Source organism: Gastrolobium bilobum, unplaced genomic scaffold (assembly GCF_033153095.1).
Source record: "Gastrolobium bilobum isolate Gb01-03AN ecotype WA unplaced genomic scaffold, APGP_CSIRO_Gbil_v1 utg128112, whole genome shotgun sequence".
NCBI classification, from domain to species: domain Eukaryota; kingdom Viridiplantae; phylum Streptophyta; class Magnoliopsida; order Fabales; family Fabaceae; genus Gastrolobium; species Gastrolobium bilobum.
The window spans coordinates 1-20775 of record NW_026897153.1 but is presented as its reverse complement, the minus strand read 5'-3'; the positions used below and the strand labels follow the sequence as shown (position 1 = coordinate 20775).

At 38.6% G+C, this 20775-nt stretch overlaps 1 pseudogene; it reads right to left on the bottom strand.

Annotated features, from left to right (window-relative positions):
* Positions 1 to 23: 23 nt before the first annotated feature.
* LOC133304550 (probable indole-3-pyruvate monooxygenase YUCCA10) lies at positions 24 to 5132 on the bottom strand (annotated as a pseudogene).
* Positions 5133 to 20775: the final 15643 nt, after the last annotated feature.

The window sequence follows — 20775 nt, the reverse complement described above, 5'->3', positions numbered from 1 at the left end:
AAATTCAACAACCAACGACTAAATTATAATACAGTTTGGTTGATGTCGTTGGCAATAGCCTCAGCATCCATTTTGATTCCAAATAAACCTCTCCTTGATAGTACTGCACAGTATAAGCCACATTCTCCCTTACAGTGATTTGGGGAAGCATTTTTTGGCATCCCATCATCATTTAGAACATATTTGTAATCCTGCAAAAGACATAACCAATAAATTTAATTAGTGTGTTCAGATTGCCCTTAATTATGCTTTTCTTTTTGTTTGAAGAAATGAGTATAAGATTAAAAATCAATTAGGAGTTCTGAAAAAAATAAAAAAAATGCACAATTTTTAAGATAAAATGTTGATCTCCTTTTTTTTTATAATATATATTTAATAGGACAAAAATGTAATCCCATACCTTAAGCCATTTATTAGCTACGCTCCTATAGCCAGTAGCAAACACGATCACATCAAACTCTTTTTCCGTGTTGTTTCCAAAGATGACCTTCCTGTTCTCAATTCTCATTATATGAGAAGGAATAACCTGTTGGTAGTAGAAATAAGGGGGGAAATAACACTGAATTAATCGAGGTATGTTAAATATTTAACAGTGAGTAATTTCTTTTTTGCTAAAACGTTATATACAAATAGTGTTAAATACCTTTATTGTTTCCGCCTTAATCTTTGCAATGGTTCCAACTTCCAACATCAAGAACCGGAGACTATTAGATATTAAGTATAAGGGTAGTTTAGTATTTTAATGATATTCTAGATCTTTCTCTGTTATGCTCTTCTATATAAGAGCTCACTCATTGTACAAATTAATTCACCACAATCAATGAAATCAATATTTTCTCTTTACTCTCTTTTACTTTCTAATATGGTATCAGAGCATTTTTATCCTCCATGAATGGAGCTTCCGCTGCCATCATATTTTTTTTTAGTTTTCTCTTCATCGTTCTTTCTGAGTTTTTTTTATTTTTCTAGATCTGTGCTTCCTTTGCTTCTGTATCTTTTCTCTCCTTTTCTTCCAGATCTCCTTTGTTCTCCTTTGCATCTGAACCTTTTCCCCTTCCTTCCTTCTTCTGGTTCACTCTTTTGAATTTTCCGATTCCTTTTTTTTCTTTTTCTTACTTAATTGCTGCTACAGTTAAGCTAGTCTTTTATTATTCCTTCCATTGGTATATTCTCATCCAACCCCACAAACATTCCAACGACCCAAATCTAAAGGACCGTCGTGCGATAAATCGTCTTTTATTATTACTTCCATTGGACCATTGTGCTACAGTTAAGATATTCCCCTTTATTTCCGGTCGGTCACCGTTGAATCTCCGGCCGGTCACACCCAGTTTTCAGATCTGCGTTTATGTCTTCTTCCGGCCATGTCCTTCTCTTTTTCGGCTGCGTCTTCTTCTGTTCCGGTAATCATCTCCGACCGTGTCTCATTCTCCGGCCACATCATCCAACTCTCTGACCGTTGTTCCAGATCGTTCACGTTTCAGATCTGTGTTTTTCTTCTCCGGTCTTTTCTTTTCTGATCTGCGTTTTTTTTGTCTTGCCATTTTTTTTTCATCTTAGTTATCGTCCACCTTTGTCAATATGGGTCTCTGATATATTCTTATTTTCAGATCTATCTTCTTGTTCTCTTTCAGTTCTCATTTTGCAGGTCCATGAAGATCCTTGGAGCTCATGGATTTAACTGCAATGCATCATTATAATTTTTTATTTTCTTATTTTGAGTTTTTTTATTTTTCTGATGTACTGTTTCTGGCTTGTATTTAGCCACTTAGATTTTATTCTCACATATATTTGTGGTGTTATTCCAGTCTGATTTGACTTGTATTTGGTTTATTTCTGCCATTGTTTTGGCTTTATTTTGGCTTCTTATTCAGGGGGAGCATTGATCATGTTGCTGAATTTCATTTCAGAACAGTTGATTTTGCCGATGTCCATCCCGGCAGTTCATATTAGGTTGCTGATGTCCATCCCAGCCCTTCCTTCCTTTGCTGATGTCCATCCCAGCACATTATAGCTGATGTCCATTCCAGCACTGTTTCTTTACTGGCTGATGCTCATGTTATTTGGTTATTATGTTTTCTTGATTTTTCTTGTTCAAGATGAAAGTTCTCTTTGTTCACTCTCCATCTTGAGGGGGAGTATTAGATATTAAGTATAAGGGTAGTTTAGTATTTTAATGATATTCTAGATCTTTCTCTGTTATGCTCTTCTATATAAGAGCTCACTCATTGTACAAATTAATTCACCACAATCAATGAAATCAATATTTTCTCTTTACTCTCTTTTACCTTCTAATAGAGACCTTCCTGCGACTTTCTTAAGATAGAATGGCCCCTTATTGGGCCTATAAATACCGTATTTGGATAAATCACCATATTCCATTTTTGCCAAAACAGTAATAAAAGAGTCCGCAAAATGAAGGGGCAGATATTTCAGCATGATCATGCATACCTTGATGGGTCAATTCTTTGGTGAGGACATGAAACTACAAATCAAAAACATTTTTATTTTTATTGCATAATCATTGTGTAAATTGTCGCAACAAATATATATACATATAGAATTAAAAAAAAAAGATATCCAAATATTGATGGGTTGGAGTTGGACTAAAATAGATTAATACATACCTTGTTGGTTAGTGGTTAAATGATTAACCCAATCCAATAAACGTATGGAATAAATTTTTTTGAAATTGCATCCATATATATATGGGTAAAGGATTTCTCCAGTCCGGAGATAAAGTTATCTCCAGTGAGCTCTCAAAATGACGTCGTTTTGAGACGGAAATCAAGGTATTTTTGTAATTATAATATATTGCAGGGCTATATTAGTCTTTATCATTATAATTTTTTAAACTTATTATGATAAACCCTTAGTTCATCAGGTTTTTCAGCATGAATTAGTATCAATTTGTGTGATTAAATGATGGAAAAAGAGGTTAATGTCCTAGAACGTCCTCAACTACAAGTTCAAGAAGCTTTATTGAGAATTTGTATTGTTCTTGTAGGAAAACCAAGCTAAAAGGGCAACTGGAGAAGGAAGAAGATTCTGAAGAGGAGAAAAATGCCTAAGTGTTGAGCGCGAAAACGTCCACACAGAACGTTTTAGCGCCCTGCTGCAGAAAGATGCCAAAACTTGCTGGTGCTGAGTGCTAAAACGTCCACACATAACGTTTTAGCGCGCTGCTGCATTCCGAGGATGAAAAGTTGCTAGTCTTGGGCGCTAAAACTTCTTGTAACAAGCGTTTTAGCGCCCTGATGTTAGAAAAGCCTCTGGTCTCCAACGCTAAAACGTCCAAACCAAATGTTTTAGCGGTGGAGTCAGTTGAGGACAGTTGAGCATTCACAAGGCGTTGACGCTAAAACGACCATTCATGAACGTTTTAGCGTTCAAGTTAGTTGAAAGCAATTGGGCATCCGTCAAGCATGGACGCTAAAACGCTCATTCTGAACGTTTTAGCGCCCATATTAAATTTCTGTTTTAAATTGTTAAAGTTATATAAGGCAAAGGCCTTCACATTTTAGAAGATCTGGAGTTTCTCTCTCTCTCTCTCCTACATCAGATTCTCTGATCTGACTTCTCTCTAAATTTCTTTAGGACTTAGTGTTTGTATTAGTTAGTTTTTTTATTGTAATTGCACTCGGAGATTGAAGATTCACTACATGGAAATGGAGTTTGATCTTTATTCTCTTATATCTTCCTTAGTTATGTCTGAGTAGAGTCATTGTAGTTTGAATTCAATGGAACTCAATGATATTCTTATGTATGTTTGATTAATATGATGAAGTGTTTTTCATGTGTTGATATGAGATTTTCTGATTCAATTCTTTCTACTAAGGGAGGAGTGTAGAACAGGAATGTTTACACTACTCCTATATCTGACAATCTCATCATCAGGATGAATTGATACTATAGTTCTGATGTAATCTTAAGACCTTAGTATTTCATGCATGTATTAAGAAAGGAATCACCAAGGGATTGGGGTTTCTGATTAATGTATCTATCAGGGTAGTAAGGGATTACATCTTGAGGATAAGTAAAAGGTTGATTAATATCACAGGAAAAAGAGTTCATCATATGATCAGTTTACATGAGTTTATTGTTGAGGAAAGTTGTTTTCTGACTACTTGTTTTTATAAATCTTAATTCAAATTTTTAGTATTAGATTAATTTACTTTCAAATTAACTTTCTGGTGACAAAACATTCATGATTTTTACAAACCTTTGTTTAATTCAAATTAGTTTTCTATGGTTCATTGGTGTTTGAATACAAATCTCTGTGGGAACGATCTTTACTCATCATTTTATTACTTGTACGACTAGTACACTTGCTAGATCCACAACATATAACCCCAAAACGATGTCGTTTTGAGCTCACTGGAGATAACTTTATCTCCAGTGACTGGAAAATACTTTTTCCTATATATATTAGCAAAAGTTTTGTCGACTAATTCTTCAAAGATAGTTATTAGACACTTATTACCAAAAAAAAAGTAAGATAAAATAATTACGGGTAATTTGGAATAAACAAGTAGGCAATTAAATTTTTTTCAATGAAATAAAAAAGGAAAGAATTTTAGTAAAAATTATGTCCAGTTGGGAGTGGATAAAAGGGTTCCTTCTAATCAAATAAGTAGTAAAAAACATATACACCCGAACATGTAAAATATGGTGTCTTGAAAATCATGCATGTTTAAGTAATATTCTTTGATGGAGAGAGTGAGTTACAAAATTTACCGGGCATCGGATGACAATAGAAGTGGAAGCACCCCAATTATGAAGATCATAAGCAATCTCCATTTTTTTTTGAAACATTTCTGTTTTTTGGAAACATATCATAAGCAATCTCCATTCCAGAGTTTCAGCACCCAACTACTAAAACCTCTTTGGATTCATATTTTGAACCAGATATGTAGTATTTGGAGTGCACTATCAGGAATATAACCTACACTGGCAATCACAAGAAACATAGCCTCATAAACTTCCACTATGTCGTCTCTAATGTTCTTTGTTTTAATCCTCCACTTTTTTCCAACATCATCATACACAGCAGACTCAACCAAGTGATAATAGCTAGGGTTTGTTTTGAAATGTGTAACATACACTACCAGAGAAACGCCATCTAGGCACATTCATTTAGCCTCACTCAAAGATATCTTCGCAAAATTTTGAAATATTCCCAGATCTGCTACACAGTTAATTGAATGTGGCAAAATCATTCGCTTCCCTTCCTTTGTATATTTTCCCTAATCACATAACCCCCTCACTTTTTTCCCTCAATCGTATATCTTCGGGTCCAAGAATTCCTATTCTTATTTTTTTCTCTTTCCCTCTTCATATCTTTAATTATCTTTTTCTCTTCCTTTTTTATTGTCGTCATCTTATGCCTTCGTCACTGTGTCAATTAACCCTATTATTTGGACTTCTACAACTTCAGATATCTTTACCGTAAGTTAACTGCTCAAAACTATCAACATATGTCAACAGCGAATCTGCACTGCTCTACAGCATTGCAAACTGCAACAAAACTACTCATCTATTTTCTCTCAATTTTTGATATGTTATATTTAACATCTAGACCTTCTATTTGATATATTATAAGCCTTATTTCGATAAGAAACGAAAGAGTTATGAATTTTCTAAGTTAATCATCTCTTGCCGTCAAATTCACCGAAAACTGGGCAGCAAACAAAATAGCAAAACTGCACTCTATTTCTCTCTCTTTGCTATCCCCTATTTTAGGACATTACATCTTACATTCTAAGCTTCACAACGACAACTTACACGTTCCATTTGACAAAGAATTGAGTGAGATATGACTTAACAAAGTCATACACCCAATACTTACAGTTTATTATAAATTTTGACAGCATCTTCACTGTTTTTCCAACAATTAGGAATTTCACAATTCCACATAATTAGCAACACTTGATTGACAAAATATTCATTCCATTCGAATTATAATAAAAAGATGGCTCTGTGCCATTTCCAGAAACTATCATACCATATTTACATACATTTGTTATTCTTTACAAAACATTTACATAGGCAACGTAGGCCTTTCAAAACATTGTTTTTATTAATTATCACATCAAAACATATATACAGACATTTCGCAAAACATGCATATGTTCAACTAGCAGTTCCAAGTTTAACTCTAGTCTTCTTCCACTGGTCTCTTACCCTTATCCTTATCTTCCATTCTAGAAGTACCTGAAATATATCCCCATAACTCGGGGTGAGATAAACTCAATAAGCTCAAGGTTTATGGAGAAGTATCCACCCACGAGTTCACTTCTTGCATTACATGTTATACTCCCAAACACAGACAAACACCATATATTCTCAAACAATACAATTAAGTATTTTTACAACATTTTACCTTTCATTAATCATACATATCCTTTCAAATTATAATATCATTATTTTACTTCACATATAGATATTTCACAATCTTATTCTAGCAGTTATAATCAACTAGAATTTACTTATTTCACATAATCAGAGTTTACTTCAAAATCAGAAACTCTTTATCATAATTATTCACGACACATAATCCTTACAATAAAAGATTAATACTTTACACTAATCAAGTTAACCAAAATCATAAGAACACAACATCACAATCATCACCACACATCAGGATATTACATATATCTGTTTTACAGAGTAATTAGAATCAACTGAAAATCAGATACTTTCTCAAATATATTTATTCTCAATAATTTCACCAAAGCTATCCTTTTTACAGACATACTCAACTTGTATGACCACATTTTTAATTGGCCTCGTACTAAAATTCTTATATATATATATATATATATATATATATATATATATATATATATATATTGTATATATATTTTACAACACTGTTATCCAAAACCACACTCTTTATAGTAGTGTACTATTCTTCTACATTATACTTTAATCTGTTATCAGATTAAACACAACACAACAGTCTTTCTGCTATCAGCCAAATCACAACAGTACATTAAGTACCCACAACACAAAATACCAAACACCAACATAATCACATCAAAACACAAAATTCCAATCAGCAAAACACAATCAAATAAACATGTCAACAGAATATATTAAATCAACACATCATATTAAAACACATTAATCAGATATAATAAACAATTAGAACATGTTATTTACAAATTCAGGTTCAACATCACACATTAGGTGTAGACATCAAAACATAGATCTTGCACATATTGACATGTTAATCACAACAATCATACACAATTTACATGTTATCAATACATCAATCATTTTTCATGTTAATCACAATAAATCATATAGTTACACACACATTCATAAATCAAGCATTAATATTATAATTTACAGTAATTTAAATTAATTTATATAAGATCATATTAATTAGATCATACCAATCATATATAATTATCGATCCTATATGACTGCAATCTATGCTAGGATTAACACTTCTCACATATATTTCAATCAAAAATCATAATCATGTGTTTGATTACGGCGAGACATTAAGACAGAGAAAGCTCCTAAATCGAGAACTTACCTGATCAACTTCCTATTAATAAATTGTTGTCCAAGCTACCCGCACTCTTTACGTCCACCTACTGTGTTTGTTTACACTTTGATAAAATACAATCAATCATCAATCCAAAACACAACACTATACACACAACCAAATACCATTTACATATTAACTTAATTACTCACTTGGTGATTCTTTCAACGACTTTTTTCATTAACTTCCAATTAACAGTTCATGTCATACCACACAAGTCTTAGAATACTATTACATCTTAACATTAGACTCACATTTCTAGTTAGTTAAACCACTAACCTAAGTAAGTAATTAACATTTTATTAAAGCTTAACATACCTTAACACCACTTGAAACTTACTTATTTTCACTTCACAACATCATACAACCTTTAATTATTTTAATTAACATCATTTTTACAAGTCATGGTCGAAACACAACTCATCAAAAACATGCATTTTTATGTATTCTTTTCTTTCAATTATTTTATCAAATTGATTCATCATTCAACCTAATTCATAACCACTTGATATTAGGTTAATTTCACATCACACACAAACTTTACACAACATTTTAACTTATATTCTTCCATATCAAATCCAATTAAACTATGTTCAATCTTCATTCTTTTTACCAATTGAACATTAAACAACATTTAATTATCAAGTTACATAATTTTAACCACTTGGTCACTTTACAATTTACATTCATTTACACTACACAATTCATTAAACGCTCTTTTCAATTACGAAGTCATTACTTGACATAAACACTCTATATTTTCCAATGACACTTATATATTTTATATGTCATTAATTTGATTTCTTTTCAATGTAATTAGTTCTTAATTAAACACACACTAAGCATACTTTAATCAATCAAACACAATCAAATATTAATCCTAGCTATTTTAAGCATGCATGGCCGAATGACCTTAATTAAAAATTCATATCTTAATCTCACATTTTCTAATTGATTTCTCTTGAACCAAACATCATTAAATTATCCTTCACTCTTAATTCTATTTTAACATTTCATCAAACAAATAGTTTACACAATAAATCCCTTGATGGCCAAATTGTATGTTGTGAAAATACAAGGTTCTTTAACTTGTTTTAAGTATTTTCAAGCATAATTTTTACATATAATAAACATACAACCTCAAAACAACTTCGATCCACATCAAACAACATCAAATATTCATGATCTTTAGAAACCCTAATCAAACTTTAACCTAATGAAAAATCAACTTCCAACCATCAAAGTTAGGAATTGATACCTTGAATGGCTTCCTTGAACACCAAGCTTTCTTTTCCACCAATCAATTTCCAAAAACCTTAACTTTCTCTCACTAGATGAATAGTGTCAACACTCTTTAGATGAGGGTTTCTTTCTCTATAAAGCTCTTCAAGAAGAAAAGAAAAGAGATTCAAGATCACAAGATCAAAAGCGATAATTTTTGTGTAGTAAGTTTTCTCCAAAAATGCCTTAAAATTCAAGAATTCACAAACTCTCTCTCTTTAGCATATGGTTCGGCCATGGTGAAGGGGAAGAGGAAGAAGCATGCATGAAACACTTAGAAGGAAGAACAATGACCAGTTAGGATATAAAAATCACACAAAGTTACTTAACTTTACTACTTATGTTTCCTATTGGTTGCTTTTTTACCCACTTGCTTGTCATATTATCATACAACATTCTAGAACTCTTCCACCTACACAAACCGTCCAACATGTGCAAGGACGACGAGGATAGCTTACTTGGCACTTGAATACTTTAAGACTTTCAAACTTTGCAACCATTGGTCCATTTGTTCAAGATTAGTCAATCTTGATTCTTATTGGTTAGTCAACACCATACTTTGACCTTTAAAAATATAAAATATACAAGGTCACAAAGAATCAATCATACATCAAAAATCTTGCAAAGAATTCACAAATTTATGTTACTAACTTAACAACTTGCATTCAACTTTGATCCAAACCAACTTTCTTTGGTCTATTAATTTTTCTTACTTTGATCAATTTTTACAAATTAATCTAGACATGGTTTTGTAACACCTCGTATATATCCGGTATGTTATCATATCATCGTATTAAGCTGCGCTTAATTAAAAATGCGGAATATCTTTTTCTTTTCAATTATGATGTCATTAATCATTACTAACTTGCTTACTTAATCATTTAATAAAACATTTCCTGTATGTAAATTGCAAAAGACAGCTAACTGAAATACCTCATTAAATTAAACAACATAAATATGTCTCTAGTCACAGAACTACAACACGTAGACCGGACAACCCTGATAGTTTATACAACTCAGTTAAACATAAACATAACAGAAATCCAAGTGGCATGGACAAACCCCATGCTCACCCAAATAAGGCACAAGCCCAACAACAGTCTCAACAACAGCAACATAATGAAAGCAAGCTAAAAACATAACATTAGCAGATATATCCAGCATCCAACCATGACATCATAAAAACAGTAATATCATCAACTAAGCTCCGGCCTCCTGCTGCCAGAGGCATCAGCCCCCAAGTTACCTGATCCTGAAATAAGCGCCCCAAACGTGGGGTGAGATCTCTAAACAAGTAATCTCAGTAAGACAAGGGGTCCTCAATGATCTTCCATCCCAAGCTCACTTACATATGCAATATAAGTTCAAAAGCATTTATCAGTATAAGTTCCAAAACTATGCAGTGCAACAGATATTCACGCCATGTATGTCAAAACTATTCTACTGGCCAGAGAAATGCAGGAATACGTCTATTACCTACAGTTAGTACAAGGAACACCACTTGCACCTCACTCACTGCCTCACCCTATTGTATGTACCACATACTCAGGCTTACCGTATAGGTGGAACACCACATGCATATCATAAAGGCACTTGCATATAACAGCTCAACAACATTTCACAAACCAATATATCATGAAAACAACATCATGCATATAACCATACCCCCATGGGACATGGTGGAACCAACAATGGCTAAACCGAGGACACGAAAGCTTACCTCTTAAGCTAATTATCCAATCTAAGAGTCCACACAAATCTCAAAGTCCACAAACAGCAAGATCACAATCTGTTTAGACCAATTATAACATCAATATTCATACTCTATAAGCATTCTCAAAAAGACAACGCCTTTCTCTTATATTTTACGTCTTTAGGCTCCTCACAAAGCCACAAGCCCTTAATCACTTAGATTCTGACTTAGTTTATTATTACAGAGGTTCAACATAACCCACCATGGGTCCACAAACCCATAAATATCATTATGTATGAACAGTGCAACCACTGTTCATTGAAAACCTAGAATATCCGGATATTCCTCGGGGACATATCCGGATATCAATTTCCGAATATTTCTCGGGGACATATCCGGATATTTCCATACCCCATATCCGGATATCCATATCCGGATATCCAGAAACTCATATCCGGATATCAATATCCGGATATTTCGCAACAGAATGCAGTTTTGCATTTTCGCGAAGATATCCCTTCAAGGTTCCATTTTTAACACTACAACGCGTTAAAGCATGCATCATTAAGTTCATTTAGGTTCATATACCAGCTGGCTACTTGTTTAACCCATTAAACATGCCAAGACTCATCCTTTAACCCTTAAAACTCATGATCAAAGGTTCAACAACTTACCCAAGCTTCAAACTCAGGAAAGGAAGGCTCTTGGAGCTCACTTGAAGCTCCCAAAGGTTCTGACTTGGACAACCGCGAATTTGACACACAAAGGTTGGTTCTTTCTCTTCAAAGATCACACTTTGAAGCTCACCATGCCATGACAATGTCTCTCACACTCAAACCACAAGGTCAACCCCTCAACACCTCACAAGGCAGTGACAAAACTCAGAAACGATGCACTCTCCTCACTCACAAAACACTCCACTATGTGTTTACCATGATAAAGAGGGAAGAGCCAAGCAAAAAGGTGACAACTTGGGCTATTTCATGAAGGAAATGGAGGTGGCCAGCCATGGAGAGAACACACTCAGAAATGAGGCACGTATAGAATGATAAATCTGACCTAAAAATCTGTGCCATGGCTATTTATACCCGAATTAAGATTAATCGCACTGTATTAGCGCTAATTGTTACGCTTAGCATTTTAATCCCAAACTTTTGAATCTGATCCTACTCATTTTTCTAAGATTTATCATATTTTTATTTTATTTTCCGCAGCACCTTTCCGGTACGCGCTTTTCTATAGCCAGTATCAGTTCTGGCACCAGTTCTCATTATTTTAACTTGAAACATGAAATCACAGTCCTACATATTATTCTAGTGACATATACACACTTTTTATAATTTTTCGGGATACTTCGTCGGTATGCATTTATACCGAGTAGCAGAACCGGTATCGGCACTTTTCGTCCGAAAAGCGACTTTCAGCATTGTTAATCAATTACCATGATTATTTAAGTCTCATAACAATTATTAGGGTCAATTATGGAATTATTTTCTAATTTCACATATTTAATCAATTAATTTCCTTAATTAACGGTGCAGGTTCTTACATTCACCCCACCTGTTTAGGATTTTGTCCTCAAAATCAGAAACATACCTTTCTCGAAGCGCGAGATACTGCCGGAGAAGCTCATCCTCTCTCTCCCAGAATTACCCTTCTGGAACTTGTCCCGTTCATTGTATTTTGACTATCGAAATGATCTTGCTCCTCAGCTGCTTCTCGCCACGATCGAGAAATCTTGAGTGGTATGACAAGAGATCTCAAGTTTTCCCGAACCTCCACAAGGTCTGGTTGCACCACGTGCGAAGAATCCACTACATACTTGCGAAGTTGAGACACGTGAAACATGTCGTGGATGTTGGTCAAGTTCGGAGGCAAGGCAAGCCGGTAGACAACATGTCCTACTCTACCAAGGATCTGGTATGGCCCAATAAACCGCGGGCTCAGCTTCCTCACTCCAAGTGCCCGACCAACACCGGTGACAGGTGAAAGTCTCACAAACACGTGTTCACCCTCACTGAACTCCAGTGGACGATGCTTTACATCGTGGAACTCTTCTGGCGATTCTGCGCCTGCTTCAACTTCTCTCTAATCATCTGGATCTGCAGGGTGGTATCTTGGACGAAGTCCAAGCCAAACAACTCACGATCCCCAACCTCAGACCAACAGGTAGAAGTACGACACCTCCTACCATACAACGCCTCGTAGGGTGCCATGCCCAGGCTAGCATGAAAACTGTTGTTATACGAAAACTCAACCAACAGAAGGTACCTATCCCATGTCGAGCCCTGCTCTAACGTGCAAGCCCGCAACATGTCCTCTAAGGTCTTGATAGTCCGCTCAGTCTGACCGTCAGTCTGAGGGTGATAGGTTGTACTCAGTCTTAACTGAGTTCTTAAAGCTTACTGCAGCGCCTCCCAGAACCGAGATGTGAACTTCGGGTCCCTATCACAGAAGATACTCTCGGGCACCCCGTGAAGTCTCACGATCTCGCGAACACACAGTTAGGCCAACTGTTCTGAAGAGAAGCTCACCTTTACCGGAAGAAAGTGGGCAGACTTTGTCAATATGTCCACAGTGACCCATAAAGAGTCGCAGCCAACCTGAGTCTTTGGAAAACCCACAACGAAGTTCATGGGAATGCTCTCCCATTTCCATTTTGGAAACTCAAGAGGTTGAAGCTTACCAGACGGCTTCTGGTGTTCTATCTTCACCTTCTGGAAAAAAAACACTTGGACCCATACACAACTATGTCCTCTTTCATACCCGACCACCAGAAATTACGCTTCAAGTCTTGATACATCTTCGTCGCACCAGGGTGGATAGTAAACTGGCCCTTATGGACCTCTGCAATAACCTCTTCGGTCAAAGGACCTCAAGGAACCACAATCCGCTTCTGAAACAACAGAAGTCCATCCTCATTCCAAGGCACACTGTCTTGGTTCTTCACGTAGTCCAGGCACTCTCTCTGCACTTGCGCCTCTTAGATCTCCTCCATGAGCTAAATCTTGACTCTCACAGTCTCCATCTCGAGAAGTGCACCCCCAACAAAGAGGTCACCGACAAAACTCGAAGTTTCACAATGACATCAAAAACGTCATTCAATTCTCTGGGATCACCAGCTACTCTCTTAATAGAGGTGACCTAACCCCACAACTCTAAAATCCACACAAAACTCGAGTGAGTTTGGTCCTATTCCATGACTCTAACACCGACTAGTCTTACAATTCGATAAATCATTATTTTCAAAATAATTTCATATTCATTTCACAATGAGAATTCATAATCAAGTTCATTTCAACCCATACATGTTAGTTAACATGCTAATTCACATAGTAACATACCTTAGTTCACGTACACCTGCAAAATTTTAAATCTTAATAACATAATAGTTCGAATACTATAAACACAATATACCTCAATCTTCATGGCATCTGCAAAATCAAAACTCAATTACAGGTGAAATGACATTGATACATTACAACAATCCATCGTACCCATTTAATGCTTAACACTATCCATGATGTCAATATGCGAACTACTTAAGAAGCATATCAATAATCAACATAAGATCCTAGAGTCATGGAGACCACTCAACTCACAAACGAATTGTACATGCACTGCCTCACATATACAAAATTCACGTGTGGCCTTTGCCACAAATTCCAACTGTTACACACTCGGTTTCTCTGAAGAGAATTTCACATTCTCAAATAGAGCACCATCGCGATTAAGTAATGGCGTAAGACATCTTGCCTTAATAACAACAAGACCGGTGCTTCCCATGGAGACACGCTTGGTCGGATGAAGTCTTTCACCGAAAGACCCTCAGAACGCTACTTCAACTTAGCCAACTCTGGTGACGACATCCGGTATGGAGCTAATAACAAGCCCCACACCAGGCAGCGATTCAATAGAGAACTCTATCTCCCTCTGAGGCGGAAACTCAGGAATCTCCTCCGGAAATACTCCGAGGAATTCCCTCACCACAGGAATGCCAGTGATATCCTTCTGTGTCTCACTCACCAAACCTCCCAACATGACATAACCAATGTCCCTGCTCACAAGGCTCTCCTAGCTCGTAGCAATAAAAGGTGAGGAACTGGCTGTGGAATCACACGGAGACATCACCACTCGCTAGGCACAACAATCACTCATAACACAATACTTGGACAACCAATCCATGCCAAGGATGGTTTCCAAATTATCCATCCACAATCCTATCAGATCTACCGAGAAGTCACAGCCATCCCACTGAAACACGACATCTCGATGTACAGTGGTAGCATCACACTTTTCTCCGGTGGTGGTAGTCACCTGCAACGGTGGAGAAAGCACAGACAATGGGCAACTCAAGCTCCAAAGCAATCAGGGTTGCAACAAAAGAATGCGTAGCCCCGGAATCAAATAATACATCAACATATGAATCACCAAAAGACACAGTACCTCAGACAAGGTTCGAAGCTCTATCCGACTGCTGGCGATCCAACGTGTACACACGTCCAGTAGCAGGTGGCACTGCATGTGTCGAAGTAGATGCCAAGGGAACCATCAGCAAAGGAACTTCCTGCACAACTGCAGCCCTCGTCGTCGAAGACGGACAATCTCTGGAAAAGTGGTCCTCCTTGCCACACTGAAAGCATACCAACTGCCCCGAAGCACAACGTCCCACATGCTCCTTTCCGCACCTCGAACATCTCGGAGTGGAAGGAGGCCTAGCAAAGCTTCCCTGCTGTGTAGAAGTTGTCCTCTTGAACTGACCAGGCGCCTGCCTAGTCGCAAACTGTTTTCCTTTTCCTTTCGGACCGAACTTCCTGTCTCGCCAGGAAGTGGAAGTGGAACTACCAGTCCCCTTCATCTCCTCAATCTTGACCTTCTTAGCCTTACTCGAGTTGTAGAAATCCTCGATGTCCCGGCACTACTAAACCAGTGTCCCGAAGTCTCTCGAAGCAGAACCAGCGAGGTAACCAGCAATATCCTCATTAAGTCCCATGCAGAACTTAGCAGCAAGAAGATCGGAGTAGGTCTCTCCATCCGAAAGTGTGCAAACTTCACAAGCTCATTAAACTTGGCCAGGTACTCGTCAACCGACAACGAGCCCTGAACCAACCTGTCGAACTCCCCCTGCTTCCTCTCCTGCGCGTCATACGGGAAATACCGACCCAGAAAGTAATCCTCAAAGAATGGCCATGTCATAACATGACCCTGCATCTCAAAAGCATGAGAGGTGTTCGTCCACCATTCATGGGCATCGCCCTCCAACATGTAGGTTGCAAACATCAGCTTCAGCGGGTCTGTGCACTGAATGACCCGGAAGATCTTGTCTAACGCCTGTAGCTATCTCGCCGCAGCAATAGGGTTATAAGACCCATCAAAGGAAGGTGGCTTATGCTTTCGGAAAGCATTCAGCCGACGGTCGATCACGTCACGGTCCTCAGCAGGCTCAAAGTAGGGTTCTAACACCCCAGTGACATGATTAGCAGTACCAATGTGACTAAGGCTCTCAACCTGAACACTAGGTGGAGGCGGCAGCGGTGGTGGCGGTGGAGGTGGTGGCGGAGGGAACTGGCCAACAGCAGGACCAACCCTCATCTCCTCCAGCAGGACTTGCATCATGGTCATGTTCGCCAGCCGATTCACCTCAAGAGCATCCTCCGTGGCCTTCTGGTTTGCTTCTCTGGCGGCGTCCATCATTGCCACGTTGACCAATCTAGTGGCCTCCTGCATCTCAGCCAATGCAGTCAGGATTGGGTCGGGTTGACCCTCAACAGTCTCGCGGGTTCTCCTGGGTATTACCATGGCTCTGCACAAGCTACACAAATCATGAGATGATCAGCCCCATGCAGTGTGATCACATATGCATCATCATAATAACACTCAACGGAGCAAACACACAAGACAGACACAACCAAGCATCCTAGTTATTGCAATACATACAGGCTTTTCCCCCGTACCATTGCTCTGATACCATAAAATGTAAAACCCCGTATATATCCGGTATGTTATCATATCATCGTATTAAGCTGCGCTTAATTAAAAATGCGGAATATCTTTTTCTTTTCAATTATGATGTCATTAATCATTACCAACTTGCTTACTTAATCATTTAAAAAAACATTGCCTGTATGTAAATTGCAAAAGACAGCTTACTGAAATACCTCATTAAACTAAACAACATAAATATGTCTCTAGTCACGAAACTACAACACGGAAATTACACTTAACAGGGGCAGAGTAATTTTACTTAAACAGCCTGAAGTTCTTTCCTTGGTAACTCAATAAGTCCACTGAATAACAGAGTGTCCGATTTTTGGAGTGCTGCTTTTTGTGCATGGTGTTGCTCCAAATTAGAGTGATGCCCTATGTTGCTTTGTTAGAAACTGAAAACTCTTTAGGACATCTCAAGGAGCAGAATCCTGGGCAAAAAGAATCATTGAGTAGATCAGGACACTTAGGACTGTAAACTTAGCAAAAATTAAAAACAGTATTTAAAAAAAAAATAAAACAGGGTGGCGAATCCCTGGTACACCACAGAAGTCATTTATCTAAGAGCAAAGTCAGTAACATTCCACCACAAAACTTTCAGGCATTCATTCAAACAGATTTAAACAAGTTAAAAAGGATAGGGAACGAATGAACCTGGGGTCGCCGTAGCGACCCTTAATGCTCTCCAGTTTCTTGTATTGCTCCGCTAAACGAAGCCTTTGTTATTGCTTCTGGAGGGAAGACATTTGGAAACGGTGGATATGGAGTTTGTCCCTTGAATTTTTCTTCCCAGTTACTGGCGAAGATTTGATCCCGAGCTCGGTAGTACAATCGAAGTTGAATTTCCTCCTCTTTGCTTTTCATCAATTCATCTTTCAAGAGCCCGATCTCCTCCTTCCAGTCCTTCCTGCTTTTTTCGTGGGCTTGCTCCCTCTCTTCCATTCTCTTGTTCATCATCTCTACTGCTTTCACTAGGTCTTTTACCGTGTTTTGCAAGGTTGAGGATCCCTCTCCTTCCTCAATCCTTTTTTTCTGCGGCAGTGGTCCAGCATTTTTTATCTGGTCAAGTTCATTCTGCAGGGCCACCTTTTCTTTGTTGATGAGCAAGCTGGCTTCTTTCAGAGATTGCAGCTCCCTTCCAACTGTGTCTTCTAAGGCTTGCACTTGAGTGGCTAGAAGGTCTGCTCCGAGACCAAACATAGTTTGACATTGAGTTATGTCAGTTGTCTCGACTAGGAACTGCCTTCGTCCACCCCTTGCAGGAGCTCTCTTAAAGGGAAGTTTTTCCCTTCTTGGAGTTTTCTGAGGTTCTTCCTTCACATTCCCCGAAACTTCAGCTTCCTCTTCTTCCTCCTTTCCTTCTTTTTCTTCTTTTTCTTCTTCCTCCTCACTTTCCAATCCTTCATTGTCTCTGATTCTTTTTATCGTGGACTGATCAATGTCCGACCCTTCTGGAATGATTTCTTCCGAAATCGGGATGTTGGCCTTTAAACCAGCTCTCTTACACATTTCAGTGACCAGACAAGGGAAAAAGAAGGGGGAGTTTCTTGGTGCATTTGCCACCAGTTGTTTATAAACAATCCTCCCAACATCAAACTTCTTCTTAGTTAAGATGCAGAAGACCAGCACTGCTCTTTCCCAGTTCACTCTAGAGTCGTTGCTCACGGGAATCAGACAGGAGTTAATAAAATGCATCCATACCTTTGCTTCGAATTTGAGTCGCTTCATAGGGATGGATTCCTTAGTTCCCCAGGTTGCTCCCTCTGAGCCTATTTCTTGGAGCACTTCTTCAGTTACGGCCTCATCCCCTCGGCCAGCACAGTATCTATCGAACTCATCTTGTTCGGCAGGAACTGAAGTAGTGTTGTATGCTTCGTTGATTTCTTCAGGGGAGAAGTCTACTTTCACGCCTCTGATGAGGAATTTTGGAAGATCTTCTTTCTTCATTCCCTCCAAGAATGCGGTCACGAACTCAGTGCGAGCTCTTGAGGGAGGCTCAATGAAGAGTTCCCAATCCAGTTTTGCTATATCCTCGGTCAGCCATCGGTCGAGATCTCCGTGTTTAGAGCTACTGAGGACTATGCCCCGTTCTGGTATGACTGTACGGTCGACTGTGGTCTGCTCAGGTTTGAGCTTTTTCCCTGTTCGGGTCCTCTTCTTGGAGATAGAAGCAACAGGTATAATGGCCTTTGGACGTGTCATGGTGTAATGTTCTGAGTAGGAGGGATGGAGTGGGGAGTAAAGGTTGGATTTTTGTGGGTTGAAGGAGAAAAGATTATGAGAATGAAATATTAGTTCTGTGTTTATAAAGGAACGAAGGGGAGGATGGGAAGGTTAAAACGCTCTGTATGGTGGTGATCGTGGCTTTGCTGAATGGCAGATATGGGGTGGAAGAGCGTCTGCTGCACATAAATGCCTGGGGGAAAGCAACTGTCCTCTGCTCTGACGGTTTCTTCTTTTTGAAACTGCTACTCTCGCTTGATTGGAGGGATGTGACAGCACGACGTGGAGCTATTATCCTTCCGTTGCTTCCGCCATTCGGTTTTCTCTCTCTTTTTCGCATGCGGCCCATTGCAGGCCCTTGGGTTAAAAGGGGCAAGTGGATCAGCTCAATTAGAACTTGGTTTCTCATTGAGGGATCAAATTCTAAGTGTTGGTTGCTCCTTGCTTTTGGGATCAGGTTGCTCAAGAGCAACCCCAAAACTAGCTTCCTGCAATGGTTAGCACATTAATTTTCTCAAACAAAGACAATAATAATAAAAAGAACGACGTGGAAATAAATCTGGGTTGTCTCCCAGTAGCGCTTCGTTTATAGTCTTAGCTCGACTTGTTGCTCCTTGAGTCAGACTTCAGCTGGGTAATCGAGATGAGAAGTTAGTTTCTCATGCTCCTTGATCCCTCTATTATACTTCTTGAGTCTGTGTCCATTTACCCTGAGCGTTGCTCCAGATGTTTCATGAGCAATGGCAAATGCTCCATTGGGAAGTGTTTCAATGATTGCATAAGGTCCCTCCCATCTTGATTTCAACTTTCCAGGAAACAGTTTCAATCTGGATCGATACAGCAGCACTTTGTCTCCAACTTCTAACTCTCTCTTGATAAGCTTTTTATCGTGCCACTTTTTCATCTGCTCCTTGTAGAGGTTGGCGTTTTCATATGCCTTGCTCCAGAATTCTTCCAGTTCAACCAACTGGAGCAACCTCTTTTCCCCAGCCATTCTGGAATCTATGTTTAGCAATGCGATGGCCCAGAATGCTTTGTGTTGAAGTTCCAGAGGCGAGTGACACGCTTTTCCAAACACCAACTTATAGGGGGAGTAGCCAATGGGCGTTCGATAAGCTGTTCGATACGCCCATAGGGAATCATCCAATTTGTTGGACCAATCTTTTCTATCTGGGTTTACGACCTTTTCCAGGATTTTTTTTATCTCCCTGTTGGACACCTCTACCTGCCCGCTGGTCTGTGGGTGGTAAGGGGTGGCAATTTTATGCTGCACTCCATATTTCTTCAGGAGCAATTGGAATTGTTTGTTCACGAAGTGTGTACCCCCGTCGCTGATAATTGCTCTAGGGGTTCCAAATCGAGTGAAAATATTCTTTTTGATGAACTTCAGCACTTTCCTGGCATCATTAGTGGGGGTAGCAACAACTTCTACCCATTTCGACACATAGTCAACTGCAACAAGTATATACTTGTTTCCAAAGGAAGGTGGGAAAGGCCCTATGAAATCAATGCCCCATACATCGAACAATTCAACCTCCATTATTGGAACAAGGGGCATAGGGCCAGTATAAACCTGACTGCAGCACTTTAGCTGCTGTTCTTGCTCCAGCAAAGTGTCCTCCATAAGGGGAATTGTGACATTGCTCCAGTATTTTCTGTTGTTCTTCTTCAGGGATACACCTTCGAAGTAATTGGTCAGAACACCTTTTGTAGAGCAAAGGGCCGTCCCAGAAATACTGCTTAGCTTCATGATGGAACCTCTTTCTCCCTTAGTGATTCAAATGGTATGGCTCGATTCCGGCAGCCAGGTAGTTTGCAATATCTGCAAACCAAGGAGCTTGTTTTTCAGCGATCATTAGAAGCTGCTCATCAGGGAATGTCTCCTTGATATGATCTCCTTCTTGTGGGCTTGCTCTCTTTAATCGAGATAGGTGGTCAGCCACCTTGTTATCACTTCCTCTCCGGTCCTTGATCTCAAGGTCAAATTCTTGGAGCAAATAGTACCCATCTAATTAGTCTTGGCTTTGCATCCTTC